The 24805-nt window shown below is 37.7% G+C and overlaps 1 protein-coding gene across 9 annotated transcripts in view; it reads left to right on the top strand.

Moving 5' to 3' along the window:
* Os9 (OS9 endoplasmic reticulum lectin) overlaps positions 1 to 24805 on the top strand; it is a 109107-nt gene that overhangs the window by 4908 nt on the left and 79394 nt on the right. Inside the window, exon 1 of one of the 9 annotated variants that reach the window (XM_087192205.1) lies at positions 4234 to 4389. The exons of the other annotated variants lie outside the window; for them this stretch is intronic. The gene's annotated coding sequence lies outside the window, so the exon portion shown is untranslated. Of the gene's footprint in view, positions 1 to 4233; positions 4390 to 24805 lie in introns of those variants that run through there. 9 annotated transcript variants of the gene reach the window in all.

Genomic DNA, 24805 nt, shown 5'->3' on the forward strand with positions numbered 1-24805 from the left:
CAGCTTGGGCTACATAGTAAGTCTCTGTGTCAAAGAAACAAAAAACAAAAGAAAACAAAAGATAAATTGTAAACATAGATTTTTTGAAGCTGATAGCTGGTTATCTTAGAAATTTTCCTTATTCTTATAAGATACACCCCCAAATTTTAAGCAGTATAATAGCATGATGTATATAACCTCTCAAGCTCTTCAGAAAAGTAAATTAAATTATATTTTATGTGTATGATATATGTATAATATATACATGCATAGAGTATATAAATATTTTATTAATTTAGTAACTATTAATATTTTATTAAAAATTTTTCAAAGGAAAAGATAACAAAGCAAATGTGAAAAATGCTAAAAATTGGTAAAGCTGGATACAAAGTATTTAAAAGTGCTCTTATTCTTCAAATTTCTAAGTTTGAAATCATTTCAAAATAAATTTTTTTTATTATTATCATTATTTTTGGCTTTTTTGGGGGGAGACAGGGTCTCACTATGTAGTTCAGGTCTTCAATTTACTACAGTAGCACAGGCCAGTGTCAAATTCACAGTGATCCTCTTGCCCCAGCCTTCCGGGTGCTGGGATTACAGGTGTGTACCACCACACCTGGCTCAAAATAAAAATTTGAGAAGTCATTCCTCTACTTGTGTTATTTTAAAATGAGCTTCAAGCTAGTACCTTAGTGATGGTGCTGAGAAACTGTTTCAGCACATTGCTATCACACTTGAAGAAAATGACAACCAGCTGGGCATGGCAGCATATACTTGTAATCCCAGCGCTCTGAGAAGCTGAAGCAGGAGGATTGCAAATTTAAACCCAGTCTGGGGAAATTAGAGACTTAGTGAAATTCTGTCTCCAAAAAAGGGCAATTAAATTTATTTTCATAATGGAATTATAATAAAATTTCATATTAATTCTTGCATCAGGATTTCATTCTTTGATGGTGATATTTAACCTCAGCTGAATACTGATTCTTTCTCTCTCTCTTTCTCCATGTTGACATTGTGACTTTTTTTAATGCTGGGAATTGGACCCAGGGCTCTGGTTTAAGGTCCTTGCCATCCTCTTGCCTCAGCCTTTGGGGTAGCTGGATTACCCCAAAGTGCAACCGCACTTAGTCCATTGTGGTTTTTTTTTTTTTTTTGCATTGTGATTCTTTACTCCTAAAAGCTTCTGTACACATCTTCTAAGAGCAGAAACAGTCTCCTAAATAATCACAACATGGTTATCAAACTCAGGAGATTAGTCATTGATTCAAAACTATTGTGTAATATACAGTTCACATTCAAATATCTCCTGTTGTCTCAATAATGTCCTTTATAGTTTTTTGGGGTATTTTTTGGTACTGGGGATCGAACTCAGGTCCTTGCGCTTGTGCAGCAGGTGGTGAAACCACTGAGCTAAATCCCTGGCCCTGTCCTTTACAGTTTTTAAAAATAATTCCAATTGAGATTGCTTATTGGATTTAGTTGTCATGTCTCATTAGTTTCCTTATCTTTGAGGATTTTAAACATACATACTTTGTAAAATACATTTTTTCAGGTGGCTAATTATTTCTATTTACTTTAGAGAGAATTCTTCTGTTTATTTATATATATTAATATATAAATTTTTTTTTGTGGTACCAGAGAGTGAACCAGGGACTTTGCACAGAGCTGATCCCCAGATATACTGGCTCCCTTTTACATTTTGAGACAGGGTCTTGCTAAGTTGCCAAATTGCCCAGGCTGAGCTGGAACTTGTGATCCTTCTACCCCAGCCTCCCAAAAGCTGAGATTACAGGCATGTACCACTGTGCCTGGTTTCTCTTGTTTATTGAGCTTATTGTCTTTTATTCATGATGAACTTTGAAATTTTAGTTTACTAGCTTGTCTGTATGTGAGTTTCTGGTACAAGTGTGTCCTGGAGGGTTCATTGTGCATGACAGAAAAACTTCTGGGGGTTTTATGGTTGGTGTTAGGCGGCTTACAATGTGATTAAGGGGCTGGTTTTTGCCATGGTTCATACTGTCTCCCCAGATTTTTGATAATATGTGGGGGCATTTTGGTTGTGACAATGGTTGGGGACGCTATGAGCATTTTGGGGGAGGTGTCTCCCTAGCTAAATATTCTACAATGACTAGAACAAGCCTGTGCAAAAAAGATTTCCCCAGATGCCAATATACTTAACTGAGAGCCATTGCTTTAGGCAGAAGTTCTAGGAGCAGCTCCTGGCCTCCAGAAGCATGCTACTGTGTTGGTATCAGCAAAACTGAGGTCACAACTACAGCAAGCTCCCCCAAAGAGAAGCCCCAAGGACTCTGTCACAGTTCACCTTAGAAAAGTAAACTCCTTCCACTCAGAATTCTCCATCCTTCCCAAATTTAAAGCCCATTTCAATTCAGGTTTCTTAGGTAGCCATTTAATTGAAAATAGGGAGTTTGGAGAATGTAGTTTTTAGCATTCCAGAATAGCCAGCTTCATTAGGAAAAGGGTGTAATGGGTGCTAAATGTGCCAGTTTGCTCTCGAGTTGTAGTCTTCCCTCTCTGCCAGCTGTTCCTGCATGGTGAATGGCTTTGAAATAGTCTCCACAGTTCACAACCAGAAATTACACTTGACATACAGCAGAAATTTTCAGAGGAGATGTTCCAGGTCCAGCCTTGGTCAGCTGCAGGCTTAGTCACAGTAGCCTAGAGAGTTAGCTAGTCTGGTTCTCTCTGTTCTTTGCAATCAGTCCAGGCAAGGAGCCCAACCAGGAGTCACAGAGTCATAGCCACCTGTCATGCAGCAGGGCATCCAGTGAGTCTCAAAAGGGCCTGAGTTCTTGGTAGCTGCTACTTCTTGCCTTGTGGCCCAGCAGAGCTGTGTTTTCATCCCCAACCATAATATTTCCACTTCCAATTCAAGAAGATGCTTGTTTTTGTGTTGTGAATATGGCTTTTTTTATACATATGTGGAATATACAGTATTTATCATTTTATCTGTTTGGAGTTAAGGGATTTTTCTTTTAAATTCCCTCAATCATTCTGATGGAAGTGACTCTATAAAACTTGTCATTTATAAACTTTAGTTCTTTAATCAGAATAGGATTGTACTGTAGCTATGGAAACATACAGTGCTTTTTCACATGATACATATTGCTTAGAGTTCTTTTAAAAGAGCACACAAAAACATGTCTCCTTTAAAGCCAGGTGTGGTGGTGCATGCCTGTGATCTCAGCACTCAGGAGGCTGAAGCAGAAGGATCACTGCAAGTTCTAGGCCTGCCTGGACTGCATAGTGAGTTCAGGGCCAGCCTGAACTACAAAGGGAGACCCTGCCTCAAAAAAAAAAAAATTAAAAAATAAATAAATAAAATGAGACTTTTTTTTGAGACAGTGTCTCTCTATGTAGTTCACGCTGGCCTCAAACTCACTATGTAGCCCAGGCTGGATTCGAACTCACAGTGATCCTCCTGCCTTGGCCTCTTGAGTGCTAGGATAACAGGTGTGCAGCACCACTTCTGGCTAAAAAAGTCTCATTTTAAAAGTTTGACTATATTTTACTTCATCATATGGATTTATCATAAATTATTTGGGTAATCCTGAGTGATTGATACCTCAATCATGTGTTTCATTCCAAACAGTGCTGCCATACACATAATTGGTGAACTTTCATGAATAAGTGATCTATTTAAACAAAATACCAATTATATGTCAGAGTGTTCCTTAATTTAGATATTTGGTTTAGGAAACTGTGGGAAATTGTAGAATTTAGCTAGCTAGTTATAAGAATTGATCACAAGAAGTTTGTTAACTGAGAAAATTAAGAAGTCATTTCTGGGAATTTCCACAAGTCTGTTTGTTAAAAGAATTCCAGGAAACTTTAAGAGACATTGTAAAAGTTTTACAGGAGAAAAACAGGTTTTCCTAGTTTTCTTAGTAACCATTGTCGGGGATCAGAGGACTTCGACCCAATGACTCAACAGGTGGTGAGAGAGATACGATTCACAATTTACATCTATGATGTTTGCAGTGGGCCAGTGGACTTGATTTCTGCTGAAGTTGTCCTGCTTTCTTGATACCATCTGATAAGAAGAGGGCTGTGATGTGCTCTTTGATGTATGGGATTGGTGAACAGAAGCGGGGGACTTGTAAATTCGCCTGTAGCTTTTATGAGTCACTTAAAGTCACTTGTTACCAGAGGTTAAAATCAGAAAGACAATAGCCAGAATAACTAAGCTGCTTTCCTACATGTATAAAAGCCTTGCTTCTTTCCTTTGTGATTGCCAGACAGTGTCAGAGGAATAAACTGCTGTTCATCCCCCAGGCTGTCTCCTTTTCTTTCTTTAAAGGCCTGTGCTCTCCGGGGTCTCAGGTCTCCCTTTAGAGAGACCACCCACAAGTGGCACCCGAACAGGGACCTCGAATCCTCTCAGCGGAGGTAAGGTGAAAATAAGGGAGCTATCAGCATTCTGTGAGTTGGGGAAGACTCAGGAATTTCTGGGTAACAATGGGACAGGGGTCTTCACAGTTTGGTGAAGCCATTTCAAACCTTAAACTTTTATTAAAGAGGTTTGGATTTAAGATCCATAAGGAGGCTCTAAAATGATGTTTGCATACAGCAAATGGATTTTATAATTTGGCTGAGTTCAAGGAGGGCTGGTCCGAGGATAAATGGAGTGAAGTGCTTGCTTGTGTTCGAAAGGCTTGTAGAAAAGGAGTGATGATTGATGACAGGTTTTGGGGAACTGCTATTGCAATCCAGCTTGTCCTTCGTTGTGCTGAAGGCTTAACTGCACGAACAGAGTTATCAGATCAGGCTAAATTAGCTCTTAAAGAACAAGGTTTAATTGAGGAAGATGAGAAAAATGCGACAAATGATTTAGTTCAAATTATATCTCAGGATAAGGATGATAAATCTGTTGAAGGGTTTCCTTGTCCTTTGGCTCCTTTACCTCCCCCTCAAGTTATACCCTCGGCTCCTTCTATGCTAACTCCAGCCAAAGGAAAAATTAGAAGCCTTTGTTCCTCAGCACAAGGAGCAAAAATGTCTAATAAAACTATGCCCATGCAACAAGATCTTTCAGGACCCATAGATCAGCCTATGCCGTTAGTTAAGAACAATAATAAATTTTTAAAAGCCAAATCTAGAAAACAGCCGATGACAAAATCATATCCTCTCCGAAATCGCAAAAGACAGGAATTTAATACTGATTCTTTTTCCTCCTCAAAAAGTAGCTCAGGGGAAGATGAGAATGAGGAAGATTACTATTCACAAAAAAGTTTTCAGGTTCATTCTAAAAAATATGATTTTCCTGTGCACATTCAGCCTGACCAAACAAAATTTGAAACTACTTTAAAAACTTTAAGTTTTGAGGATGAACTATCAGCCACACAAATGGCTTATCCTATTATGATAAATGCACAGGGCCACAGGCAATATCAACCCTGGGATTTAAATGTTTTCAGACATTTAAAAAGGGTTGCAATGGATTATGGTATACAGAGTGATTATACGTTAGGACTAATTGGAAACTTACCTGGAACTGTGGGCCATTTGACACCTTATGATTGGAATTTATTGGCTAAAGCTTTGTTGCCACCTTCTCAATTCTTGGAATGGAAAATGTGGTGTCAAGAAGGAATTAAAGAACAGGTACGACGTAATATGGCCAACGTTAACTATCAACATATCACTGCTGATATGTTAGCAAGAGATGGACAATTTAATATTAATGCTGCTCAGGCATAGCTCCATCCGGAGGAAATTGAGCAAACTGCTCGCATTTGTATGATGGCTTTCAAAAAAATAACTCCTAAAGGGTCTCCTAGGGGAGCTTGTACTAATATTAGACATGGAAACTCCCAATCATATACTGAATTTGTTTCTCAATTAGAGGGAGCTATTCAAAGACAAGTAGAAGGAGAAGAGGCTTGACAAATGTTGTTAAAAATGTTGGCCTATGAAAATGCAAATGCTGATTGCCATCGCCTTATCGAACTTATAAAAGACTCGGGTTCTTTATATGATTATATTAAAGCTTGTAGAGAACAGGGATCAGAAACTTATAAAGCTAAAATACATGCAACTTTTTTGACTCAGGCCTTAAGCTCTAACAAACAAAAATTATCTTCAGGATGTTTTCAATGTTGAAGACAGGGACATATAAAAAAAAATTGCCCTATGTCAAAGAACGAACCATCATTTAGTCCAAAAAACCCTACAAAGAAAAATAAGGGACCTGGGTTATGTCCAAGATGCAAAAAGGTAAAACATTTTGCTAATGAATGTAGATCTAAGTTTGATATTGAGGGAAATCCCTTGACAGAAAAAGTAAAGTCAGGAAACTGCTTCCCGGGGGTTATCCCAGTCCCCCAGGCAAGTCAAAATTGGGAGATGATAAAGCCTATCAACAATCCTCTGATTCAAAATTTCCCTCTTATCACTGTGTCCTGCCACTGCAGGAAGTGCCGCTGTAGACATTCCTGCCTTGGAAGACATTGTTCTCTCACCCGGACACTTACCTGCTAGAGTTCGAACAGGAATTTATGGGCCTCTACCAAAAGACTTTTGTGCTTTAATTCTAGGACGGTCTAGCCTAACATCTAAAGGTATTATAGTTCATACAGGACTCATTGATTCTGACTACATAGGAGAAATAATAATATTGATGTCTTCTCCTGTCCATTGGCCTATTAAAAGGGGTGATAAAATAGCTCAAATATTAGTGTTACCTTATAAAGCCATTGGATCGTCAGATAAAATGAGAATTGGAGGTTTTAGAAACACTGATTTATCTGTAAATTGGGTTGAAAAACTTACTGATCAGAGACCTTCATTAAAAATAAAAATCAATGGCAAATTATTTAATGGATTAGCTGACACCGGAGCAGACTGTTCTATTGTATCAGAAAAAGACTGGCCTAGATCGTGGCCAATAGAAGAAGAGCCGTGTCATATTCAAGGAGTAGGAACACAAGGAATAAAAAAGATTCAAAGAGCTGTTCATATATATAGGGCTGAAGGGCCAGAAGGACAATTAGCAACTATTAGGCCTAGGATTATGCCATTACCTATAACCTTATGGGGAAGAGAATTATAACAACAATTTCATGCCCATCTAGTTATACCTTTTCAAAACTCCTACTCTAAGGAAAGTCAAAAAATGATGGAAAAAATGGGTTACAACCCTGGTCTAGGCATTAGACAGAATGAACAGGGATTAATTACTCCCATTCCCAATAATGGACAAAGCCCAAATGACAAATCTGGTTTAAGATATTTTGGACAGGGGCCATTGTAAAGTCTACAGGACCCATTAAATTAAATTGAAAAATGATGACCCTCTTTGGGTAGATCAGTGGCCCCTAACAGCAGAAAAACTGGAGGTTCTTAAACAACTGGTAAAAGAACAATTAAAATTAAGACATATTCAACCCTCTTTTTCCCCTTGGAATTCTCCTGTGTTTGTTATTAAAAAAAGATCAGGTAAATGGAAAATGCTTACTGATCTCAAAAAAGTAAATAATACTATGTTACTGTTGGGAGCTCTGCAACCTGGACTGCCATCCCCAATAGCCATAACAACAAATTGGACTTTAATTATTGTAGATATTAAAGATTGCTTTTATTCTATCCCATTACACCCTGATGATACTGCTAGATTTGCTTTTTCCATTCCCTCCATTAATTTTCAGGCACCTTTAGAACAATATAAATAGACAGTTTTACCACAGGGAATGATGAATTCCCCTACAATGTGTCAAATCTTTGTAGGTATCATTTTACAACCTGTTAGGCAAAAATATCCAGAAGCTATGATAATTCAATACATGGATGATATTTTGATAGCCCATATAGATAGACAAAAGGCTTCAGAAATTTTTTCTCTTGTCCAAGAGACATTAATGGAGGCTGGACTTTTTTCAGCCCCAGATAAAATTCAACAGACTACACCTTATGAATATCTTGGTTTTCAAATTACCAATACACAAATAATTCCCAAATCAATTACCATTGATAAAAGTAAATTCAAAACATTAAATGATTTTCAAAAATTGTTAGGTAATATTAATTGGGTCTGTCCTGCTTAGGCATTGTTACTGGCAATTTAACAAATTTATTTAATACTCTTGAAGGAGATCTAGATTTAAACAGCCCCAGAACTCTTACTCCAGAAGGTGAAAAAGAGTTACAATTGGTAGAACAAGCTTTTAAAAATAATATGCTAACAAGATTTGATCCAGAATTGGCTATAGGACTCATGATCCTTGCCACTAAATTATATCCTACTGCAGTTTTGATTCAAGATCAAGGAATTTTAGAATGGATACATTCTAAACATAAATATTCTTCTTCTATTAATTCATATGTTAGTATAATTGGTAAATTAATTTTAGGAGGAAGAGCCAGAAGCAAACAAATGTTAGGAAAAGAACCAAATAATGTTATTTTACCATTTACCAAAGAACAATTTGAGGAAACAATGAAAACAGATACTTTACAATTAGCATTAGCAGACTATTTTGGAAATATAATGTTTCATTACCCTAAAGGAAAAATGTGGAATTTTCTTATCATGACAGAATGGATTATTAATAAAATCATTGTTACTGAACCCCTTACAAAAACAGAAACTTATTTTATAGATGGCACCAAGGAAAAACAGGCTGCTATATGGTCACCCAAAGAACAAAAGGTTATATTAACCCCATATCATATGGCACAACAAAATGAATTGTTTGCTGTCTTAGCTCTGTTACAATGGAAGCCTGATGTAGCTGTTAATATTGTTGCAGACTCAATGTATGTGGTTAATTTGATTAATCAATTAGAAACTGCTGGTATATACATCTCTTCATCCATAATACAATTTCTAACTAAAGAAATTCAAGCCTTGATCAGAAAAAGACAACAGCCTATCTATATTACTCATATAAGGCTGCATTCCAATTTGCCTGGGCCTTTAACTTTTGGCAATGATCAAGCAGATAGATTGGCACGTCCTAACAAAGATTTAATTTATTTCAACAATGCTCAACAAGAACATGATACTTTACATACTAATGCAGGAAGGCTACATCAAAGATATAAAATTCCATATTCCCAAGCCCATAAAATTATTAGATCATGTCCAATTTGTTATCCACTACACTTAAAGCAAGGGCCAATGGGAATTAATCCAAGAGGTTTAAAACCAGATCAAATTTGGCAGATGGATGTTACTCATTATCCTCCGTTTGGCAAATTCTGTTATTTACATGTATGCATTGATACTTATTCCAAATTCATTATGGGCCTCTGCTCATATAGGAGAATCAACTAAACATGTTATTGTTCATTTATTAAAATGTTTTGCTATAATGGGAGTTCCTGGATCTATAAATACAGATAATGGACCTGCGCATAGTAGCTTAAAATTTTAAAAATTTTTACAAGAATATCATATTAAACATATTACTGGCATTCCTTATAATCCTCAGGGATAAGCACTTGTAGAATGAGCTCATCATACATTGAAATTACAATTAAATAAAATAAAAAAGGGGGAATATAGGGAAAAGGAAATTGATTCCTTAGGTGAAGGACAAAATGTAACCTATAAGAAATTTATGAAACAATTAATACAAACACCACATCAACTTTTACATATTACTTTATTTACATTACATTTTTGTTTGTTTGTTTGTTTGGTACCAGGGATTGATCTCGGGTCCTTCTGCTTGTGAGGCAGGCGCCAGAGCCGCTGAGCTAAATCCCCAGACCTTACATTAAATTTTTAAAATTTGCCACAAGGAGACATTGAATCTCGGGCTGAAAAACGTTTTAAAGAAATTGACTCAGAATCACCTCAACCAGTCTGGGTAAAATTAGATCATGATAATTGGACACCAGGACAAATGTTTGCAAAGGGGAAGGGATATGCTTGTATTTCCACAGATGGCAGAACAACCCAAATCTGGCTTCCTGAACAAAGAATTAAATTCCGGAATCAAGACATTAACCTGGACAATGGGTCTCCAAAAACAAATAGTGCTTAAACGACCTTTAAGCACTATTCCAGAAAGATCGGAAGAAGTGCTTGTTCAAAAAATTAGAAAGCTCTCTCTTAAACCAAAGAGAAAAAGAAAGAAAATGCCTCGTGCTAAATACCAGTCCAAATTCCCTGATTGGAATATGTTAACTAATCTGGTAACAAAGGCTCGAGACTACATGTCATCTATGGGCCCGGCCCCCCGAGCCTAGATGCTCAGTACTTTTCTTCCTTACTATGATATCTCTAGTAAATTCATCTACTGCTCAGGTAGGTGTAAATATGTTGGACTGTGATTATTTGGCCCCTCAAAATGGTACTAGTACTGTTATAATTAAAGATTGGGTAAATGTAAAACCTATAATATATACTCATGATTCCTTTTGGACTCTCCCTCTCTAGTCTAACAAAATGTTCTTAGATTCAAACAAAAACTTTTATAAAGTCCAAGAGGTAAAAAGGGAAACTGATGGATTACTTTTGTTGGGAATGATGTTTGCTATATTGACCCGTAATTCGGCATTTATTATGATCATTATTTTTAAGTCATTATTTTCTGGAACATTGGCAATATTACCCCCAAAACAATTAGACCTTGCTGGTAATGTTTGGATTCAGCTGGCACAATCACTTAATTTGTCTGAGTTCTGTTTAAATGTAGATGTAAATTTACATTAAGTATTAGGGAGTTGTCTCTTCCCGGTGTGCACTCCCTTGAGCCTGATGCAACATTATACCCTGTTTAAAGACATCCCAGAAAAAAACTTATGTATGAAGATAGTTACAATTGGGGGACTCCCTCTTATTTTTTTTTTTTAGTTCTTTTATTGATACATTTTAGGTATACAATTCGTTTACATTTATCATTGGGTGTTTGTACCTGTACATGATATATCTTGGTTCTTATTTTTTTTCCCCATTACCTGTGCACCCTTCACTCCCTCCGCCCTTCCCTATTACATAGATTTCATTTCCTTTTTTTTTTTTCTTTTCTCATAGTTTTTCCTTTCCCTCTTTTCCTTTCCCCTTCCCCTTCCTTCACTCCTTCGTCTTTGGACCTTTTTTCCTATTTCAAATTATCAATTATTCATTTTAATCATTTTAACCCTTGTTTACACTATCAGTTTCTCACACTAGTGAAACTATTTGGTATTTACACATTTGTGTCCTATTTTTTTCACTTAAGAGTATGGCCTCGATATGCATCCATTTAGCTATAAATGACTCTAGTTTTTCATTCTTTATGGCTGAGTAGTACTCCATTTTATTAAAAACCCCACATTTTCTTTATCCAGTTTCCAGTTGATGGGCAATTGGGCTGCTTCCAAGCTTTAGCTATTACAAACTGTGCTGCTATGAACATGGGTGCTCATATATCACTGTGGTATGATTCTTTTAATTCTTTTGGGAAGATCCCCAGGAGGGGAATAGCTGGGTCAAATGGGACCTCTAGTCCTAGTTCTTTGAGGTATCTCCATACTGACTTCCACAGTGGTTGCACCAGTTTGCACTCCCACCAGCAATGGAGAAGGGTTCCTTTCTCCCCACAACCCCGCCAGCATTTGTTATTTGTTGATTTCTTGATAGCAGCCATTCTTTCTGGAGTGAGGTGGAATCTCAGTGTTGTTTTCATCTGCATCTCTCGAATGACGAGTGATGTTGAACATTTTTTCATGTTTATTTGCTGCTTTCTTTGTCTGAGAAATGTCTGTTCAGTTCAGATGCCTATTTTTGAATTGGGTCTTTAAATCTGATGGGTCTGATATTTTTCAGTTCTTTATATATTCTAGATAGTAGTCCTTTGTCTGAGGTACAGCTGCTGAAACTTTTTCCCATATTGTAGGCTGTCATTAGTTCTGTTGGTGGTTTCTTTTGCAGTGCAGAAGCTTTTTAATAAGATGAGATTCCAGTTGTTGATTCTTTTTGGGAGTTCCCATGCTGCTGAGGTTTTGTTCATGAAGTCTTTTCCTATGCCAATGTCTTCAAGAGTTCTACCTAACTTATCTTCCAGCAAGTTTAGTGTTTCTGTCTTAATATTTAGATCTTTAATCCACTTTGATCTTAGTTTAGTGCATGGTGAGAGGTATGGGTCTGGTTTCAATCTTTGGCAGGTTGAAATCCAGTTTTTCCAACACCATTTATTAAATAGGCTATCTTCCCTCCAATGATGATGATTGGCTCCTTTATCAAAGATGAGGTGGCTGAGCATGTCTGGAATTGTTTCTGCATCTTCTAATCTATTCCACTGATCCTCAGGTTTGTTCCTTTCCCAGTACTGTGCTGATTTTATCACAGTAGCTTTGTAGTATAGTTTCAGGTTGGGGATTGTGATAGCCCCAGCCATGTCTATGTTGCTTAGAATTGCTTTAGCTATTCTAGGTCTCTTCTGGTTCCAAATGAATTTTTGGATTATTTTCTCTAGTTCTGTGAAGTATATTGTTGGAATTTCAATTGGCATTGCATTGAATCTATATAGTAGTTTTGGAAGTATGGCCATTTTCACTATATTGGTTCTTCCTACCCAGGAGCAACAGATGTCTTTCCATTTTCTTGTAAACTCTTTGATCTCTTTTTTTCAGAGTGCTGTAGTTTTCAGTGTAGAGGCCTTATGCTTCCTTTGTTAGACTGATTCCTAGATATTTCATTTTTTTGGATGCTATTGTAAAAGGAATTCTTTCCCTGATTTCTCTCTCAGTGAGTCTGTTATTTGTGTACAAGAAGGCTATTGTTTTTTGGGTGTTGACCTTGTATCCAGCTACTCTACTAAATCTGTCAATTAAGTCTAGAAGTCTTCTGGCGGAGTTTTTTAGATCTTCTATGTAAAGTATCATATCATCAGCAAATAATGACAGTTTAACTTCTTCTTTTCCTATCTTTATTCCTTTTATTTCTTTCTCTTTTCTATATTGAACTATATTGAACAAGAGAGGTGACAGTGGACATCCTTGTCTTGTTCCTGATTTTAGTGTGAAAGTTTTCAGTTTTTGACCATTTAGTATGATGCTGGCTGTTGGTTTTTCATAGATAGTCTTAATCAGATTAAGATAAAGACCTTCTATTCTAATTTTCTGTAGGGTTTTTATCATGAATGGGTGCTGGATTTTGTCAAATGCTTTTTCTGCATCTATTGAGATGATCATATGGTTTTTGTCCTTGACTCTGTTAATATGGTGTATTACATTTATTGATTTATGAATGTTGAACCATCCTTGCATCCCTGGGATAAATCTGACTTGGTCAGGGTGTATGATTTTCTTGATGACCCTCTGTATTTTGTTTGCCAGTATCTTGTTGAGGGGATTTTTACATCTATGTTCATTAGAGAGATTGGCCTGTAGTTCTCTTTTTGGGTTGGGTCTTTCCCTGGTTTTGGAATCAAAGTAACACTTGCTTCCAGGAATGAATTTGGAAGTATTGCTTCCCTTTCAATTTCCTTGATGAGTTTAAAGAGTAATGGTGTTAGTTCTTCTTTAAATGTCTTGTAAAATTCAGCAGTGAAGCCATCCGGACCTGGGCTTTTCTTTGTTGGTAAATATTTTATTACATTTTCAATTTCACTCATTGTGATTGGGGTGTTTAGAATTTCTATATCTTCTTCATTTAACTTTGGCAATTCATATGTATCTAGGAATCTGCCCATTTCTTTGGTGTTTTCCATTTTATTGGAGTAGAGGTTCTCGAAGTAGGTACTGATGATCCTCTGGATTTCTGTTGGATCTGTTGTGACTTCACCTTTTTCATTCTTAATTGCATGTATTTATGCCTTTTCTTTCCTTTTTTTGATAAGGTTGGCTAAAGGTTTATTGATTTTATTTATTCTTCCAAAAAACCAACTCTTTGATTCATTGATTTTTTTTGTATTGTTCTCTTAGTCTCCATTCCATTAATTTCTGACCTAATCTTTATAATTTCCTTTCTTGTATGAGCTTTGGATTCATTATGCTCTTCTTTTCCTAGGAGCTTGAGGTTCTGCATTAGGTTATTTATCTGAGTTTTCTCTGTTTTCCTAATATGGGCATTCACTGCTATGAATTTCCCATGTAGAACTGCTTTCATTGTGTCCCATAGATTCCTGTATGTTGTACTGGCATTTTCATTTACGTGTAGAAACTGTTTAATTTCTTCTTTAATTACTTCTGTGATGCATTGGTTGTTCAAGAGGGTGTTATTCAGTTTCCATGTGTTTGTTGGGGTTTTGCGGTTTCTTATGTTATTGATCTCCAATTTTATTGCACTATGGTCTGATAATATACAGGGGGTAACTTTTATTCTTTTACATTTACTTAGATATGTTCTATGAGCTAGCATGTGGTCTATTCTGAAGAATGACCCATGTGCAGCCGAAAAGAATGTGTATTCCGATTTTGTGGGGTGGAATGCTCTGTAAACATCTATTAAGTCCATTTGTTCAATAGCTTGGTTCAGTTCTAGAATTTCCTTGTTAACTTTTTGTCTAGATGATCTGTCTATTTGTGATAGTGGGGTATGGAGGTCCCCCACTACAATTGTGTTAGTGTTTATTTGGTTTTTCATGTTTATTAATATTTGTTTTGTATAGTTGGGGGCATTCGTATTTGTTGCATATATATTTAGGATTGTCATCTCTTCCTCTTGGATTGTTCCCTTCACAAGGATGTAGTGACCATCTTTGTCTCTCTTAATCAGTTTTGGTTTGAAATCTTTGTCTGCAAATAAGATTGCTACCCCTCCTTTCTTCTACGTTCCTGTGGCATGAAGAACTGTTTTCCATCCTTTTACTTTCAGTCTATGAGTTTCTTTTTGAGTTAGGTGTGTTTCTTGTATACAGCATATTGTTGCATTTTCCTTTTTAATCCATTCTGCCAGTCTATTTCTTTTGATTGGTGAATTGAGGCCATTAACATTGAGAGTTATAATTGATAGATATTGATTTATACTTGTCATGATGTTTTACTTTTGTTGGCTCTTTTATTTCCTATTATTTCCCCCTTTCCCTTTAGTGTCTTACCTTGCCTGGTGGCTTCCCTCTGTTGGGCCTCATGAAGTTGTGACCTTCATTGTCTTTTTCTAGGATATTGTTTAGAATTGCTTGTAGTGCTGGTTTGGTGTTCATGAAATTTCTCAAGTGTTCTTTGTCATGGAAGTATCTAATTTCCCCATCAATTTTGAAAGATAATTTTGCAGGATACAACAGTCTAGGTTGGAAGTTATTTTCTTTTAGGGCTTGAAATACTTCACTCCAGGCTCTCCTTGATTTGAGGGTTTGTGTTGAGAAGTCTGCTGTGATTCTGATGGGCTTTCCTTTGTAGGTGATTTGTTTCTTTTATCTAACTTCTGTAGGATTTTGTTTTTCTGTTGGGTTTCTGGGATCTTGACTATTATATGCCTAGATGTAGATTTTTTTTGATCATGGCTAGTTGTAGTTCTATATGCCTCACTTATCTGTATGTCCAATTCTCTACCTCTGTCTGGGAAGTTTTCCACTATTACTTCTGTGGACAGTTTTTTTATGTCAGTTGTGCTTTCTCCTGTTTTCTCATGGACTCCTATCAGTCTTGTTATTCTTCTTTGCATTGTCTATCAGTTGTTGGATTGATTTCTCATGGTCCCTTACTATTTTTAAGAAATCTCTATTTTCATGGTCTCTAACCGCAATCCTGTCTTCTATATCTGATATTCTATCTTCAGATTCCCTTAATCTGCTGTGGATACTTTCAATGGAGTTTTTGATCTCCTGAATATCTGTTTGAATCTGTTTCATGGATTCCATTTCTTTCTTATGTTGGGCGATCATGGTTTCCATTTCTTTTTTATGCTGGGTATTCATGGCTTCCAGCATGTTTCTGAGCTCATCTGTTTTTTTTTTTATCTATTTCTGTTCTAGATCCTCTAATCATGTCTTTCACTCTGGTCACCATCTCTGCGGATATCTGGGAGATTATTTCTGCTTTGAATTTTTCTAGAGCCTCATTCTTCTGTTTTGTTACTTCCTGTGCTATCAGTTCAGGGTATCCAGGTGGCTGATTATGGGACTTTTCCATCTCGTTTCCCCCAGGATTTACTCTTGGTGGGGTGGAAGTCTGAGTTTGTGCCTTGCTTAAATGTCTTCTCATTTTTGTTTTTGGTACTGTTCTTGGTTTAGCTCCTGGGTTGATAGTTTGAAATTGCTAATTGTAGGTATCTTTGTTGCTTGTAATTAGAACCTTATGGAATGATTGCTTCTCAGAGGTGTCTTCCAGATATAGCTGGTCTTTAAATTTTGAGTCTCTAATGACTCTAAGGCTATCTCATTTTCCTTATAGTAGGAAGGTTCATTGACTAGATTAGTACCAACACCTTAGCCCAAGTGATACAGTCAGCAACACCATTGCATCAAGTACATCTTTGAAAATGACATTTTGTGGTAGTTATTAATCTATCACCTTTAGCTGTGTGAATTAAATCAAGATCGAGGACCAACCCAACATATAGTGAATAAACTCTTCAATATAACAACTTTACCCTCTGGGATGGGGAGTTAGAAGGGGTTGGGGAGGGAGGGATACATGGAAAGAAGGATAAGGGAAGGTTAGCAGTGTGGTCAGAGGACACAGGTGAGAAGGAAAAAGAGAATAATAGGAAAATAAAGAAGAACTCCATGTGAGGACCAAAACAGGGACAAAAAGGGAAGATGAACTATGTGGGGGAGCAAGAGAGTGAGTATAAAAGAGAGAGAAAGGGAAGAGAAAAGAAAGAAGAAAAGAAAAGAAAGGAGAGAAAAACAAATATTTGCAAAGAGTAGGGAAAAAATTAAAGATAAGAGGAGCAAAACAAAAGTGAAAAAACCCAAAATAATAAAACGAATTTTGGGAATAAAAAATAACCATGAAGATGAAGGGCCTCTTTCAGGGTATGTCTCTGCTGTCACAATGGACAATGTGGGTTGCAGTGTGCAGATATAAGTCAATGAGTCTCAGCAAGCTAGTCGCAGGCCCATGAGATTCAGGCAGATTTCTGGCTGCAAGTGCCAAGTTGAGCTCCCTGTCCTCCTGTAGGGTTGAACTCTGCAGAGTTGTATTGCAGGTTCCAGTTGCCCTTACCCTGAAGATAGTCCCAGTCCTGATGGGAGGTGAAGATGACTCCAACTTACCCAGTACAGTGGTCTGGTGGTCCAGTGTCCTCTGAGTCTTTGTAGTGTGGAACCAGGTGGCTGTACAGAGGAGCGGGGGGGGGGGGGCTGTCCAGTGGATTGCTGCCAGGAGGCAGGCTAATTCGGCATGTACCGTGTGACTTGGGGCGTTGCTACAGCATCCACAGACCTGCCTGTCTGCAGCAGGCTGATTTGGCGCGTTCTGCATGACTCAGGGCATTGCTACGGCATCCGCAGACCTGCCTCCTCCCTCTTATTTTAAACCAAAAAATCCTATTAAGTTATATACACCTCAGATGATCGTGTTAAGCAATACACAATGTGCTATATATAAAAATTGTACTACAAAATGTCTAAGATTACAAAAGTTAGAAAAAAATGACCTGTTATGAGGAACAAAAAATCATATATAATGATGGTCATGTACCTTTACCATCAGGATGGTTTTATACATGTGAAGGAGTAATGCTTAATTATATCCCTGCCTACTTGTCTGAGACTTGGTGCTGCCTAAGTCACTTGGCCATAGTATTGCCAGATCAAACAAATTTGGTAGCACCCAAAAGAATTAAACATTGGTCACCCTATACTGAATGAGGATGTGATGATGATGTAGGTCTCTTGACAGATGTTCAAGTGATACCTATGATAGTATCTGTGCTTGCTCAGTCTGCCATAGGAATTCATGAAGAAAAGGTGGTACAAAAATTGGCATGCAAGGTGATTAAAGGTCTAAACACTACCTCATCTGCCTTGGCATTAATTAATCAGGAGTTACAAGAACACCGACAGGCTATACTAGACAACAGGGCAGCAATAGATTACTTTCTCCTGTTCCATCATCAAGGATGTGAAAAAATAAAAAATATGTGCTGTTTTAATATGACTGACAATAGCCCAGGGATTCAAGAAAAAATAAAACAATTAGAAGAATTGACAGAGAAAATACATAATGAAAAATTAGGATGGGATTTGTTTCAGTGGTTAACCCAATGGTTGCCTAATATGCAATGGTTAAAACAGCTTTTTCTTGTAGTCATAATTGTTATCATGTTTGTTGTTATCATGTTGCGGCATACAATGCCTACCTTAATGTATGGGATTGTGCCCCAAAAAAGGAATTACTTATATGCTAAAACAAAAACAGAAACCATCTTTATTCCCTTTATACAATGATTAATGGATTTAAAGATGATTTTTTCAATATTATTTCCTCTTTTACTATATTTCTTGCTGTTTTGTAAAATTATAGAAGGACTAAACATCGAATTGAGCTGGCATAAGATGTCTACCTTCTTGGCCTTTCAAGATCCTGTCTCTTGATCTTCTCGATGTTATAATCAAGAATTTAGCCTAAATAAAATAAAAAAGGGGGAATTATGGGAAATTGTAGAATTTAGCTATCTAGTTATAAGAATTGATCACAAGAAGTTTGTTAATTGAGAAAATTAAGAAGTCATTTCTGGGAATTTCCACAAGTCTATTTGTTAAAAGGATTCCAGGAAACTTTAAGAGACATTGTAAAAGTTCTACAGGAGAAAAACAGGTTTTCCTAGTTTTCTTAGTAAGCATTGTCCGGGATCAGAGGACTTCGACCCAATGACTCAACAGGTGGTGAGAGAGATACGATTCACAATTTACATCTATGATGTTTGCAGTGGGCCAGTGGACTTGATTTCTGCTGAAGTTGTCCTGCTTTCTTGATACCATCTGATAAGAAGAGGGCTGTGATGTGCTCTTTGATGTATGGGATTGGTGAACAGAAGCGGGGGACTTGTAAATTCGCCTGTAGTTTTTATGAGTCACTTAAAGTCACTTGTTACCAGAGGTTAAAATCAGAAAGACAATAGCCAGAATAACTAAGCTGCTTTCCTACATGTATAAAAGCCTTGCTTCTTTCCTTTGTGATTGTCGGACAGTGTCAGAGGAATAAACTGCTGTTCATCCCCCAGGCTGTCTCCTTTTCTTTCTTTAAAGGTCTGTGCTCTCCAGGGTCTCAGGTCTCCCTTTAGAGAGACCACCCACAGGTTACAGCAAACAGCCAGTTCAAAGATGTCAATCAGAAGAGGCAATTCAGGGCCAGGGTTTTAACTCAGTGGCACTGTGCTTGCCTTGCAAGTGCAAGGTCCTGAGTTCGATCCTCAGTACCAAAAAAAAAAAAAAGAAGAGGCCATCCAGAAAACTGTGAACCACTTACCATCTGCCATGTATACATTTATTCTCATTTAACAAGTTGATAAAAAATCTTGATCAATTAAGGGCAATGAGAGCTAACAAAAGGAAAGATTTGTGCTACTTTATTCCTAGGATGTGGTCAGTCTTTATGAGCCTTCAGCCTCTGTTTACTGGTTGCATTAAAATTATATTTTGTTCATAAATGTTCTTTTTTTTTTTGGTACCAGAGATTGAACTTGGGTCCTTGCACTTGCATAGCAGGTGCTGAAACCACTGAGCTAAATCTCCAGCCCCCATAAATGTTCTTTACAAGGAGTCACGGTGACTTTGAGACACAATAAGATGGCCCTAACCCACCCTTTATGATGTTTTTCTGTTTTTCTTGGATATGGGTTGTTTTTGTGGCTGGTAGAGATGCCTGGACTGACAGGAGTGGACACCACTTCACCCTGAACAGGACTGCTCAGATGGCGGCTAGTGCTGTCCCTGGATGCATGTGGGTGGGCACACCTAGCCAAAGGGTAGGAGAGCTAGGCTGGATTGTGGTGCACTGTGCACAGTGCCTCGTGCCTATCACAGTGCTGTTGGAGTTGGATCAGGATGGGGTGAGAGGCAGCTGCAGAGGCCAGCAATTCCCCACTGGGCCTGGGTGCTCTGGGGCAGCTGCTCCTGTGGCTGCCCACCAGCACAACTCTGGCCGCTGCTGAGGCAATCACCACTGCCAGACCCTGGAGGCTTGCCAGAGTTTTTCCTGATCTCCTGAGATGGTAGTGAGCACATCCCCATCTCATAACAGCTGAGTGTAAAAGGACCCAACATGCATGCACAGATCACTGTGTCAAGTGAAAACTGGTGCCAGTGCAAAGAACCAGCACAATAGTGCATAAATTCTGTGGTGGATAGCTGACTGTGCCTGTGCCAGATTGCCCCTTCTGCCTATATACATTTCACTCTTCATGTCCTCAGAGAGTCCAGGAAGTCTGTACTGTGTGATATCTTCCTTGTGCTTCAGCATAACTCCCAAAAAAGCCTCATTCAGAGGTTTTTGCTTTGTCTTTTCATGATTTCTATGTTGAGCAGAAAGCCCCTAGCTGAGCTGATAACACTAAGAGCTGGTGACACTGAGATTTGGCAACATTAAGAGGTGGTAGTATTGAGAGCTGCTAGCACTAAGAACTGAAATCTGGTAATGCCAAAAGAGTTATACTTTGCCATTTTGTGATTTCTATCTAAACTGAGCACAGAAACCTTTGCCTGATTGGTAATAACCTTATGGTGTACATGAAATAGTTCATGCACTCTGGAGAGACTCAGGGAGACTAATGCTGTCATTCTCTATTTTTTGGTGGCTGGCTGATTTTTTTGTTCAATGCTGGGGATCAAAGCCAAGGCCTTGTGCATGCTAGGCCAGCACTCAACAATGTCATACATCCCCAGCCGGAGATTTTAATGTTTATTTGGGTATTTTAGTCATGCTGTGAATTATATGGGTTTAATATTATAGCATTTTTCACATTTCTAGTAGACAAGGCTGTGTATAACAGATGTAATTTATTTACAAGTTATATTTTACATAAATACATTTATAATTTCAGGTTGTTTACATCTTAAGTACATAATGGGCACTTATTAGTGGCAGAGTGACATAAACAATATATATTTATCTTTGAGTATAATAGCCTAGTGTACCTGCAAATGTGTTTCTCAGATTAAGGTAATACATTTACTTACAAATTTATCCTTTTCACCCATTCAACACATTATAGCAAATAACTCAGGATGCTAGAATATATTACCCTTAATTTATTTCATATCATCTTGTAATTTGTTTTATAAATTACACTTATAATATCCTTAGGATAAACTCCTAACTGTGAGATTTTTATTTTTTTTTTTTAAACTATTACTTTGGAACTTTTAATCATATGAACAAGATTTAGTTATATAACAATATAAAACAAACCAGAAATTTATATACATTAAATAGCCCCTCAATTGAGTAATTTTACCCTCTGTTGAGAAAATTTAAAAGAGATAGAAGGAAAAAAATAGAGAAATAGAAGAAGAGAAAGAGATTAGCAGCAAGGATGAAGGACAAAGGAAGATTACCTAAGCTTTTGGAGACTGGTGAGGAAGACAGGAAGGAAACAAAGAAAGAGGAAACAAAAACAAAAATAAACAAAACCAAAAAAATTAAAACAGTATTGACACTCATGAAAAAATAATATATAATAAAAAAGGAGCAACAGAACAAAACAAACACACAAACAAGAGATTCTCTGCGATTTTAAGCCTGTGGTTATCTTCTGGGGTCTACAATTTTGTGGTAGTGCCCACTTCAGAGCATGTCTTTGCTGTAACTGGTGGACAAAGGAGGCAGACAGAGCCCAGATCCATATTGTATCATCCCAGCCAGCCTGCAGTAGGATCAGGGCAGGGTGCTATATAATCACAACAAACCCTCAATAGGAATAGGGTGGGTTGCTGGTTCAATTCCACAGAAGTTCAGGCTGATCCTGGTCTTTGTGACCCAAGCTGATTAGGCTACAACACTATGAGTGTTTCTTGCCAGCTTGATCTTGGCTACCTGACCCTGGGTGTCTATCAGGGTTCTGCCTTAGCCAGACACCCATAGCCCTGAGAAGAAGCCAACCTATGGCTACTCTGAGTCTGGGGTTCAGCTGGCCCCACCCCAAAATGGCATCCAGTCAACCACCCTTTCCTGGGGACATTTGGAATGGAGTCACTCATTAGCCAGTGAAGCTCATCGCGTCCACTACTCTGCTCCACTGGTGCATTTTACCCTGTGGGTCTCCAGAGTCTCCTGCCATCACAGTACCTCTGTAGGCTTGAGCCTCTTCTCTCACACTGTGAGCTGGGAGTCAGGGACAATGCACAGTTCGCCAAGAAGCTGGGAGTCAGGGAGAAAGTGCAATTTGCCACTTCCTTCTTCTGGCTTGTGGTCCATCACCTTGCTCTCCCTGTGGACTCCAATTCAACCTTCAAAACTTTCTTGGGTCTTAAGGATCCACCTCCCTCCTTTTTCTCTTCTCCCAGTTGCTATACTCCAGTGTCTGGACTCTCAGTCTTGGAGAGGCTGACTTGCCTCTGCTCACCACTCCGCCATCTTCCCAGAAGTAGATATGCTAATATTAAAACATGAATCTCCATACATATTTACATATCTACTAAAAGTTTTTCATGCAAAGTCCATTTCTTTTTCTAAGTACAATTATTCAGACTCAAAAAATAATAAAGATAAAAGTTTCCTTTGGCATCAAGGCCAAATTCACTAGGGCTCTGCTCAGTTGTCTTGCAATAGTATTTCTTCTTCATTTTATGAACAGAATATTTGCAGCACTAAATCATTTATTGGTGTCAACCCATATTTGAGTTTTGTTTCCATGTATGACTTCCCATATTTTGGGAATAGACTTAATTCTTCAATGAATCACTTGCAGAAAACTGTTTCTGATTCTCACTGAACTCAAATTTGATAACAGGTTATTTTGTACACTTATCACTTTTTTTCTAATTAAGAAAGAAAAGGCAGTGAACCAACATCATATCATAACTTTCTCCTTATGTTAAAAATAGACAAAAATTCCTCTTTCTTAGCATGAAAGAGTTCATGTATTTGATTTCCTTTTTTTTTTTGATACCAGGGATCGAACTTGGGACCTTGCACTTGCGAGCCAGGCGCTGGAACCACTGAGCTAAATCCCCGCCCCATGTATTTGATTTCATACAAATGTTTGTCACTAGTCATGATCAAATGCTTTGTTATACCACCATAAAATGCCACTAAAAACACTATATTCAAGAAGACAGTAACAACAGTTGGTTATGGTATGGATAAAACACAAAACCAGTCATTGAAAATATAAAATTAGCAGTCACACTGTAATACAGTGACTGCTCATTTCTGTAACAATGAAACATATACAGTTATTGTTTCAGTCCATTATGATTTCTAAACAAAACACTTCAGCATAAAAAAATAAAGAAAAGAAGTTTATTTTAGGTCAATTTTTGGACAAGGTGAAGTAATTACATCTGGCGATGGCCTTCTTGGTGACAGAGTCCTGAAATCACAGAGCATCACTTGGTAAGAGACTGAGTTTATGTGAGTGTTCTTCACTCTGTCTCTCTTCCTATTCTAGCATTTAATAAGGGGACATCAGAAAGCAAAATTCTCTCTTCCTAATTCTCTTCTAAATTCCCTAGCTTTGCATATTTATTGAGATAAAGTTTTTATTTCATAATATATCTCAGTGAGGATTTCACATCATCATGAGTTTTGAATAAAATAATCCATATACAATCATCACAGATTCCATATTACTCATCATTTTCTATCCTAGGTATATACAGAAAAGTTGTGAAGATAAAGCCCATGCAAAACTTGTATATGACTGTTTACAGCTTAGTATTCATCAAAGCTAAAAGGTAGAAACAACTGACATGTCCATCAATTGATAAATACCTAAAAATATAAGCTCTCAAAAAAGAATATTCTTCATCCATAAAAAGAATTGAGGTTTTGATTCCTATATTTATATTAATTAAGCAATGCCATGTCAACATAACAGACATAGAGACAGTGTTCAAATATCCACTTGTATAAAATGGCCAGAATATAAAAATCTTTAAAGTAGCCAGTACATCAGCAAATTCATAGCCTTGGCATAAGTGAAAAAATAGGCAAAGTAGGCAGAATTTCTAAAGAGCTACTGATGGAGCAATAATGCATAGGGCAAGCCTTTGGCTCCCCTATCCATGTTTTTTTCTGTAAAATGTTTTGTTCCAAAAATGTAACAAGCCTGGGACTTAGCTCAGTGGCACAGTGACTGCCTGGCAAGTGAGAGGTCCTGAGTTCCATCCCTGGTATATCCATCCAAAAAGTAACAGTTTGTGCTGCACAGTGCTCCTGCCCAATGTATCAAAATGTTTGGTAACTGTTGGAACTACATGACCTTTCAAGAATGTCTGTTAACTCTGCCCCTTTCAGGAATATTCTCTTAACTCTGCTCCTCTGCTTCTGTGAGCATGCTTGCTGGGTACAGGAATGTTCTGTAACTCTAACCCCCTGCATCAATGAGCATGCTCGCCTACCCCATAGATCCCTATATAAGAATGCTCCCATTTCTGCTTAAGCACTCAGACATCTGAATACAAATTCCTCTGAGCCCACTGGCATAATAAAAGGGTTTTTTTCATCTCTTTGAGTGACTTTCAGATTCTTGAGTCCTCAAATTGCTGGTGGGTAGCAGTTGAGCTGTAGCACTTGAACTGTAACACAGAGCTGTAACACTTGGCTGTAACACTGAGCTATACCATTTTGCCACAACATTTGGTTTCCTGACTGGGAATCTGATTGTGCTGTCCCTTTGAGCCACTGGTTCCAAGTCAGAGAGTGGCCGCCGGGAGCTCTCTCCAAAGAACAAGACAGGGCACCTCTGCCCTGTTTGGAGGTTCCTCCTTCATCGGGGAGGGTGACCAACGACTGTGCTTGCTTCTCCTGACTGGACTCGGAGAAG

This window comes from Heterocephalus glaber, unplaced genomic scaffold (assembly GCF_053883595.1).
Source record: "Heterocephalus glaber isolate CG9 unplaced genomic scaffold, H.glaber_assembly_v1.0 deba00001569, whole genome shotgun sequence".
NCBI lineage: Eukaryota > Metazoa > Chordata > Mammalia > Rodentia > Bathyergidae > Heterocephalus > Heterocephalus glaber.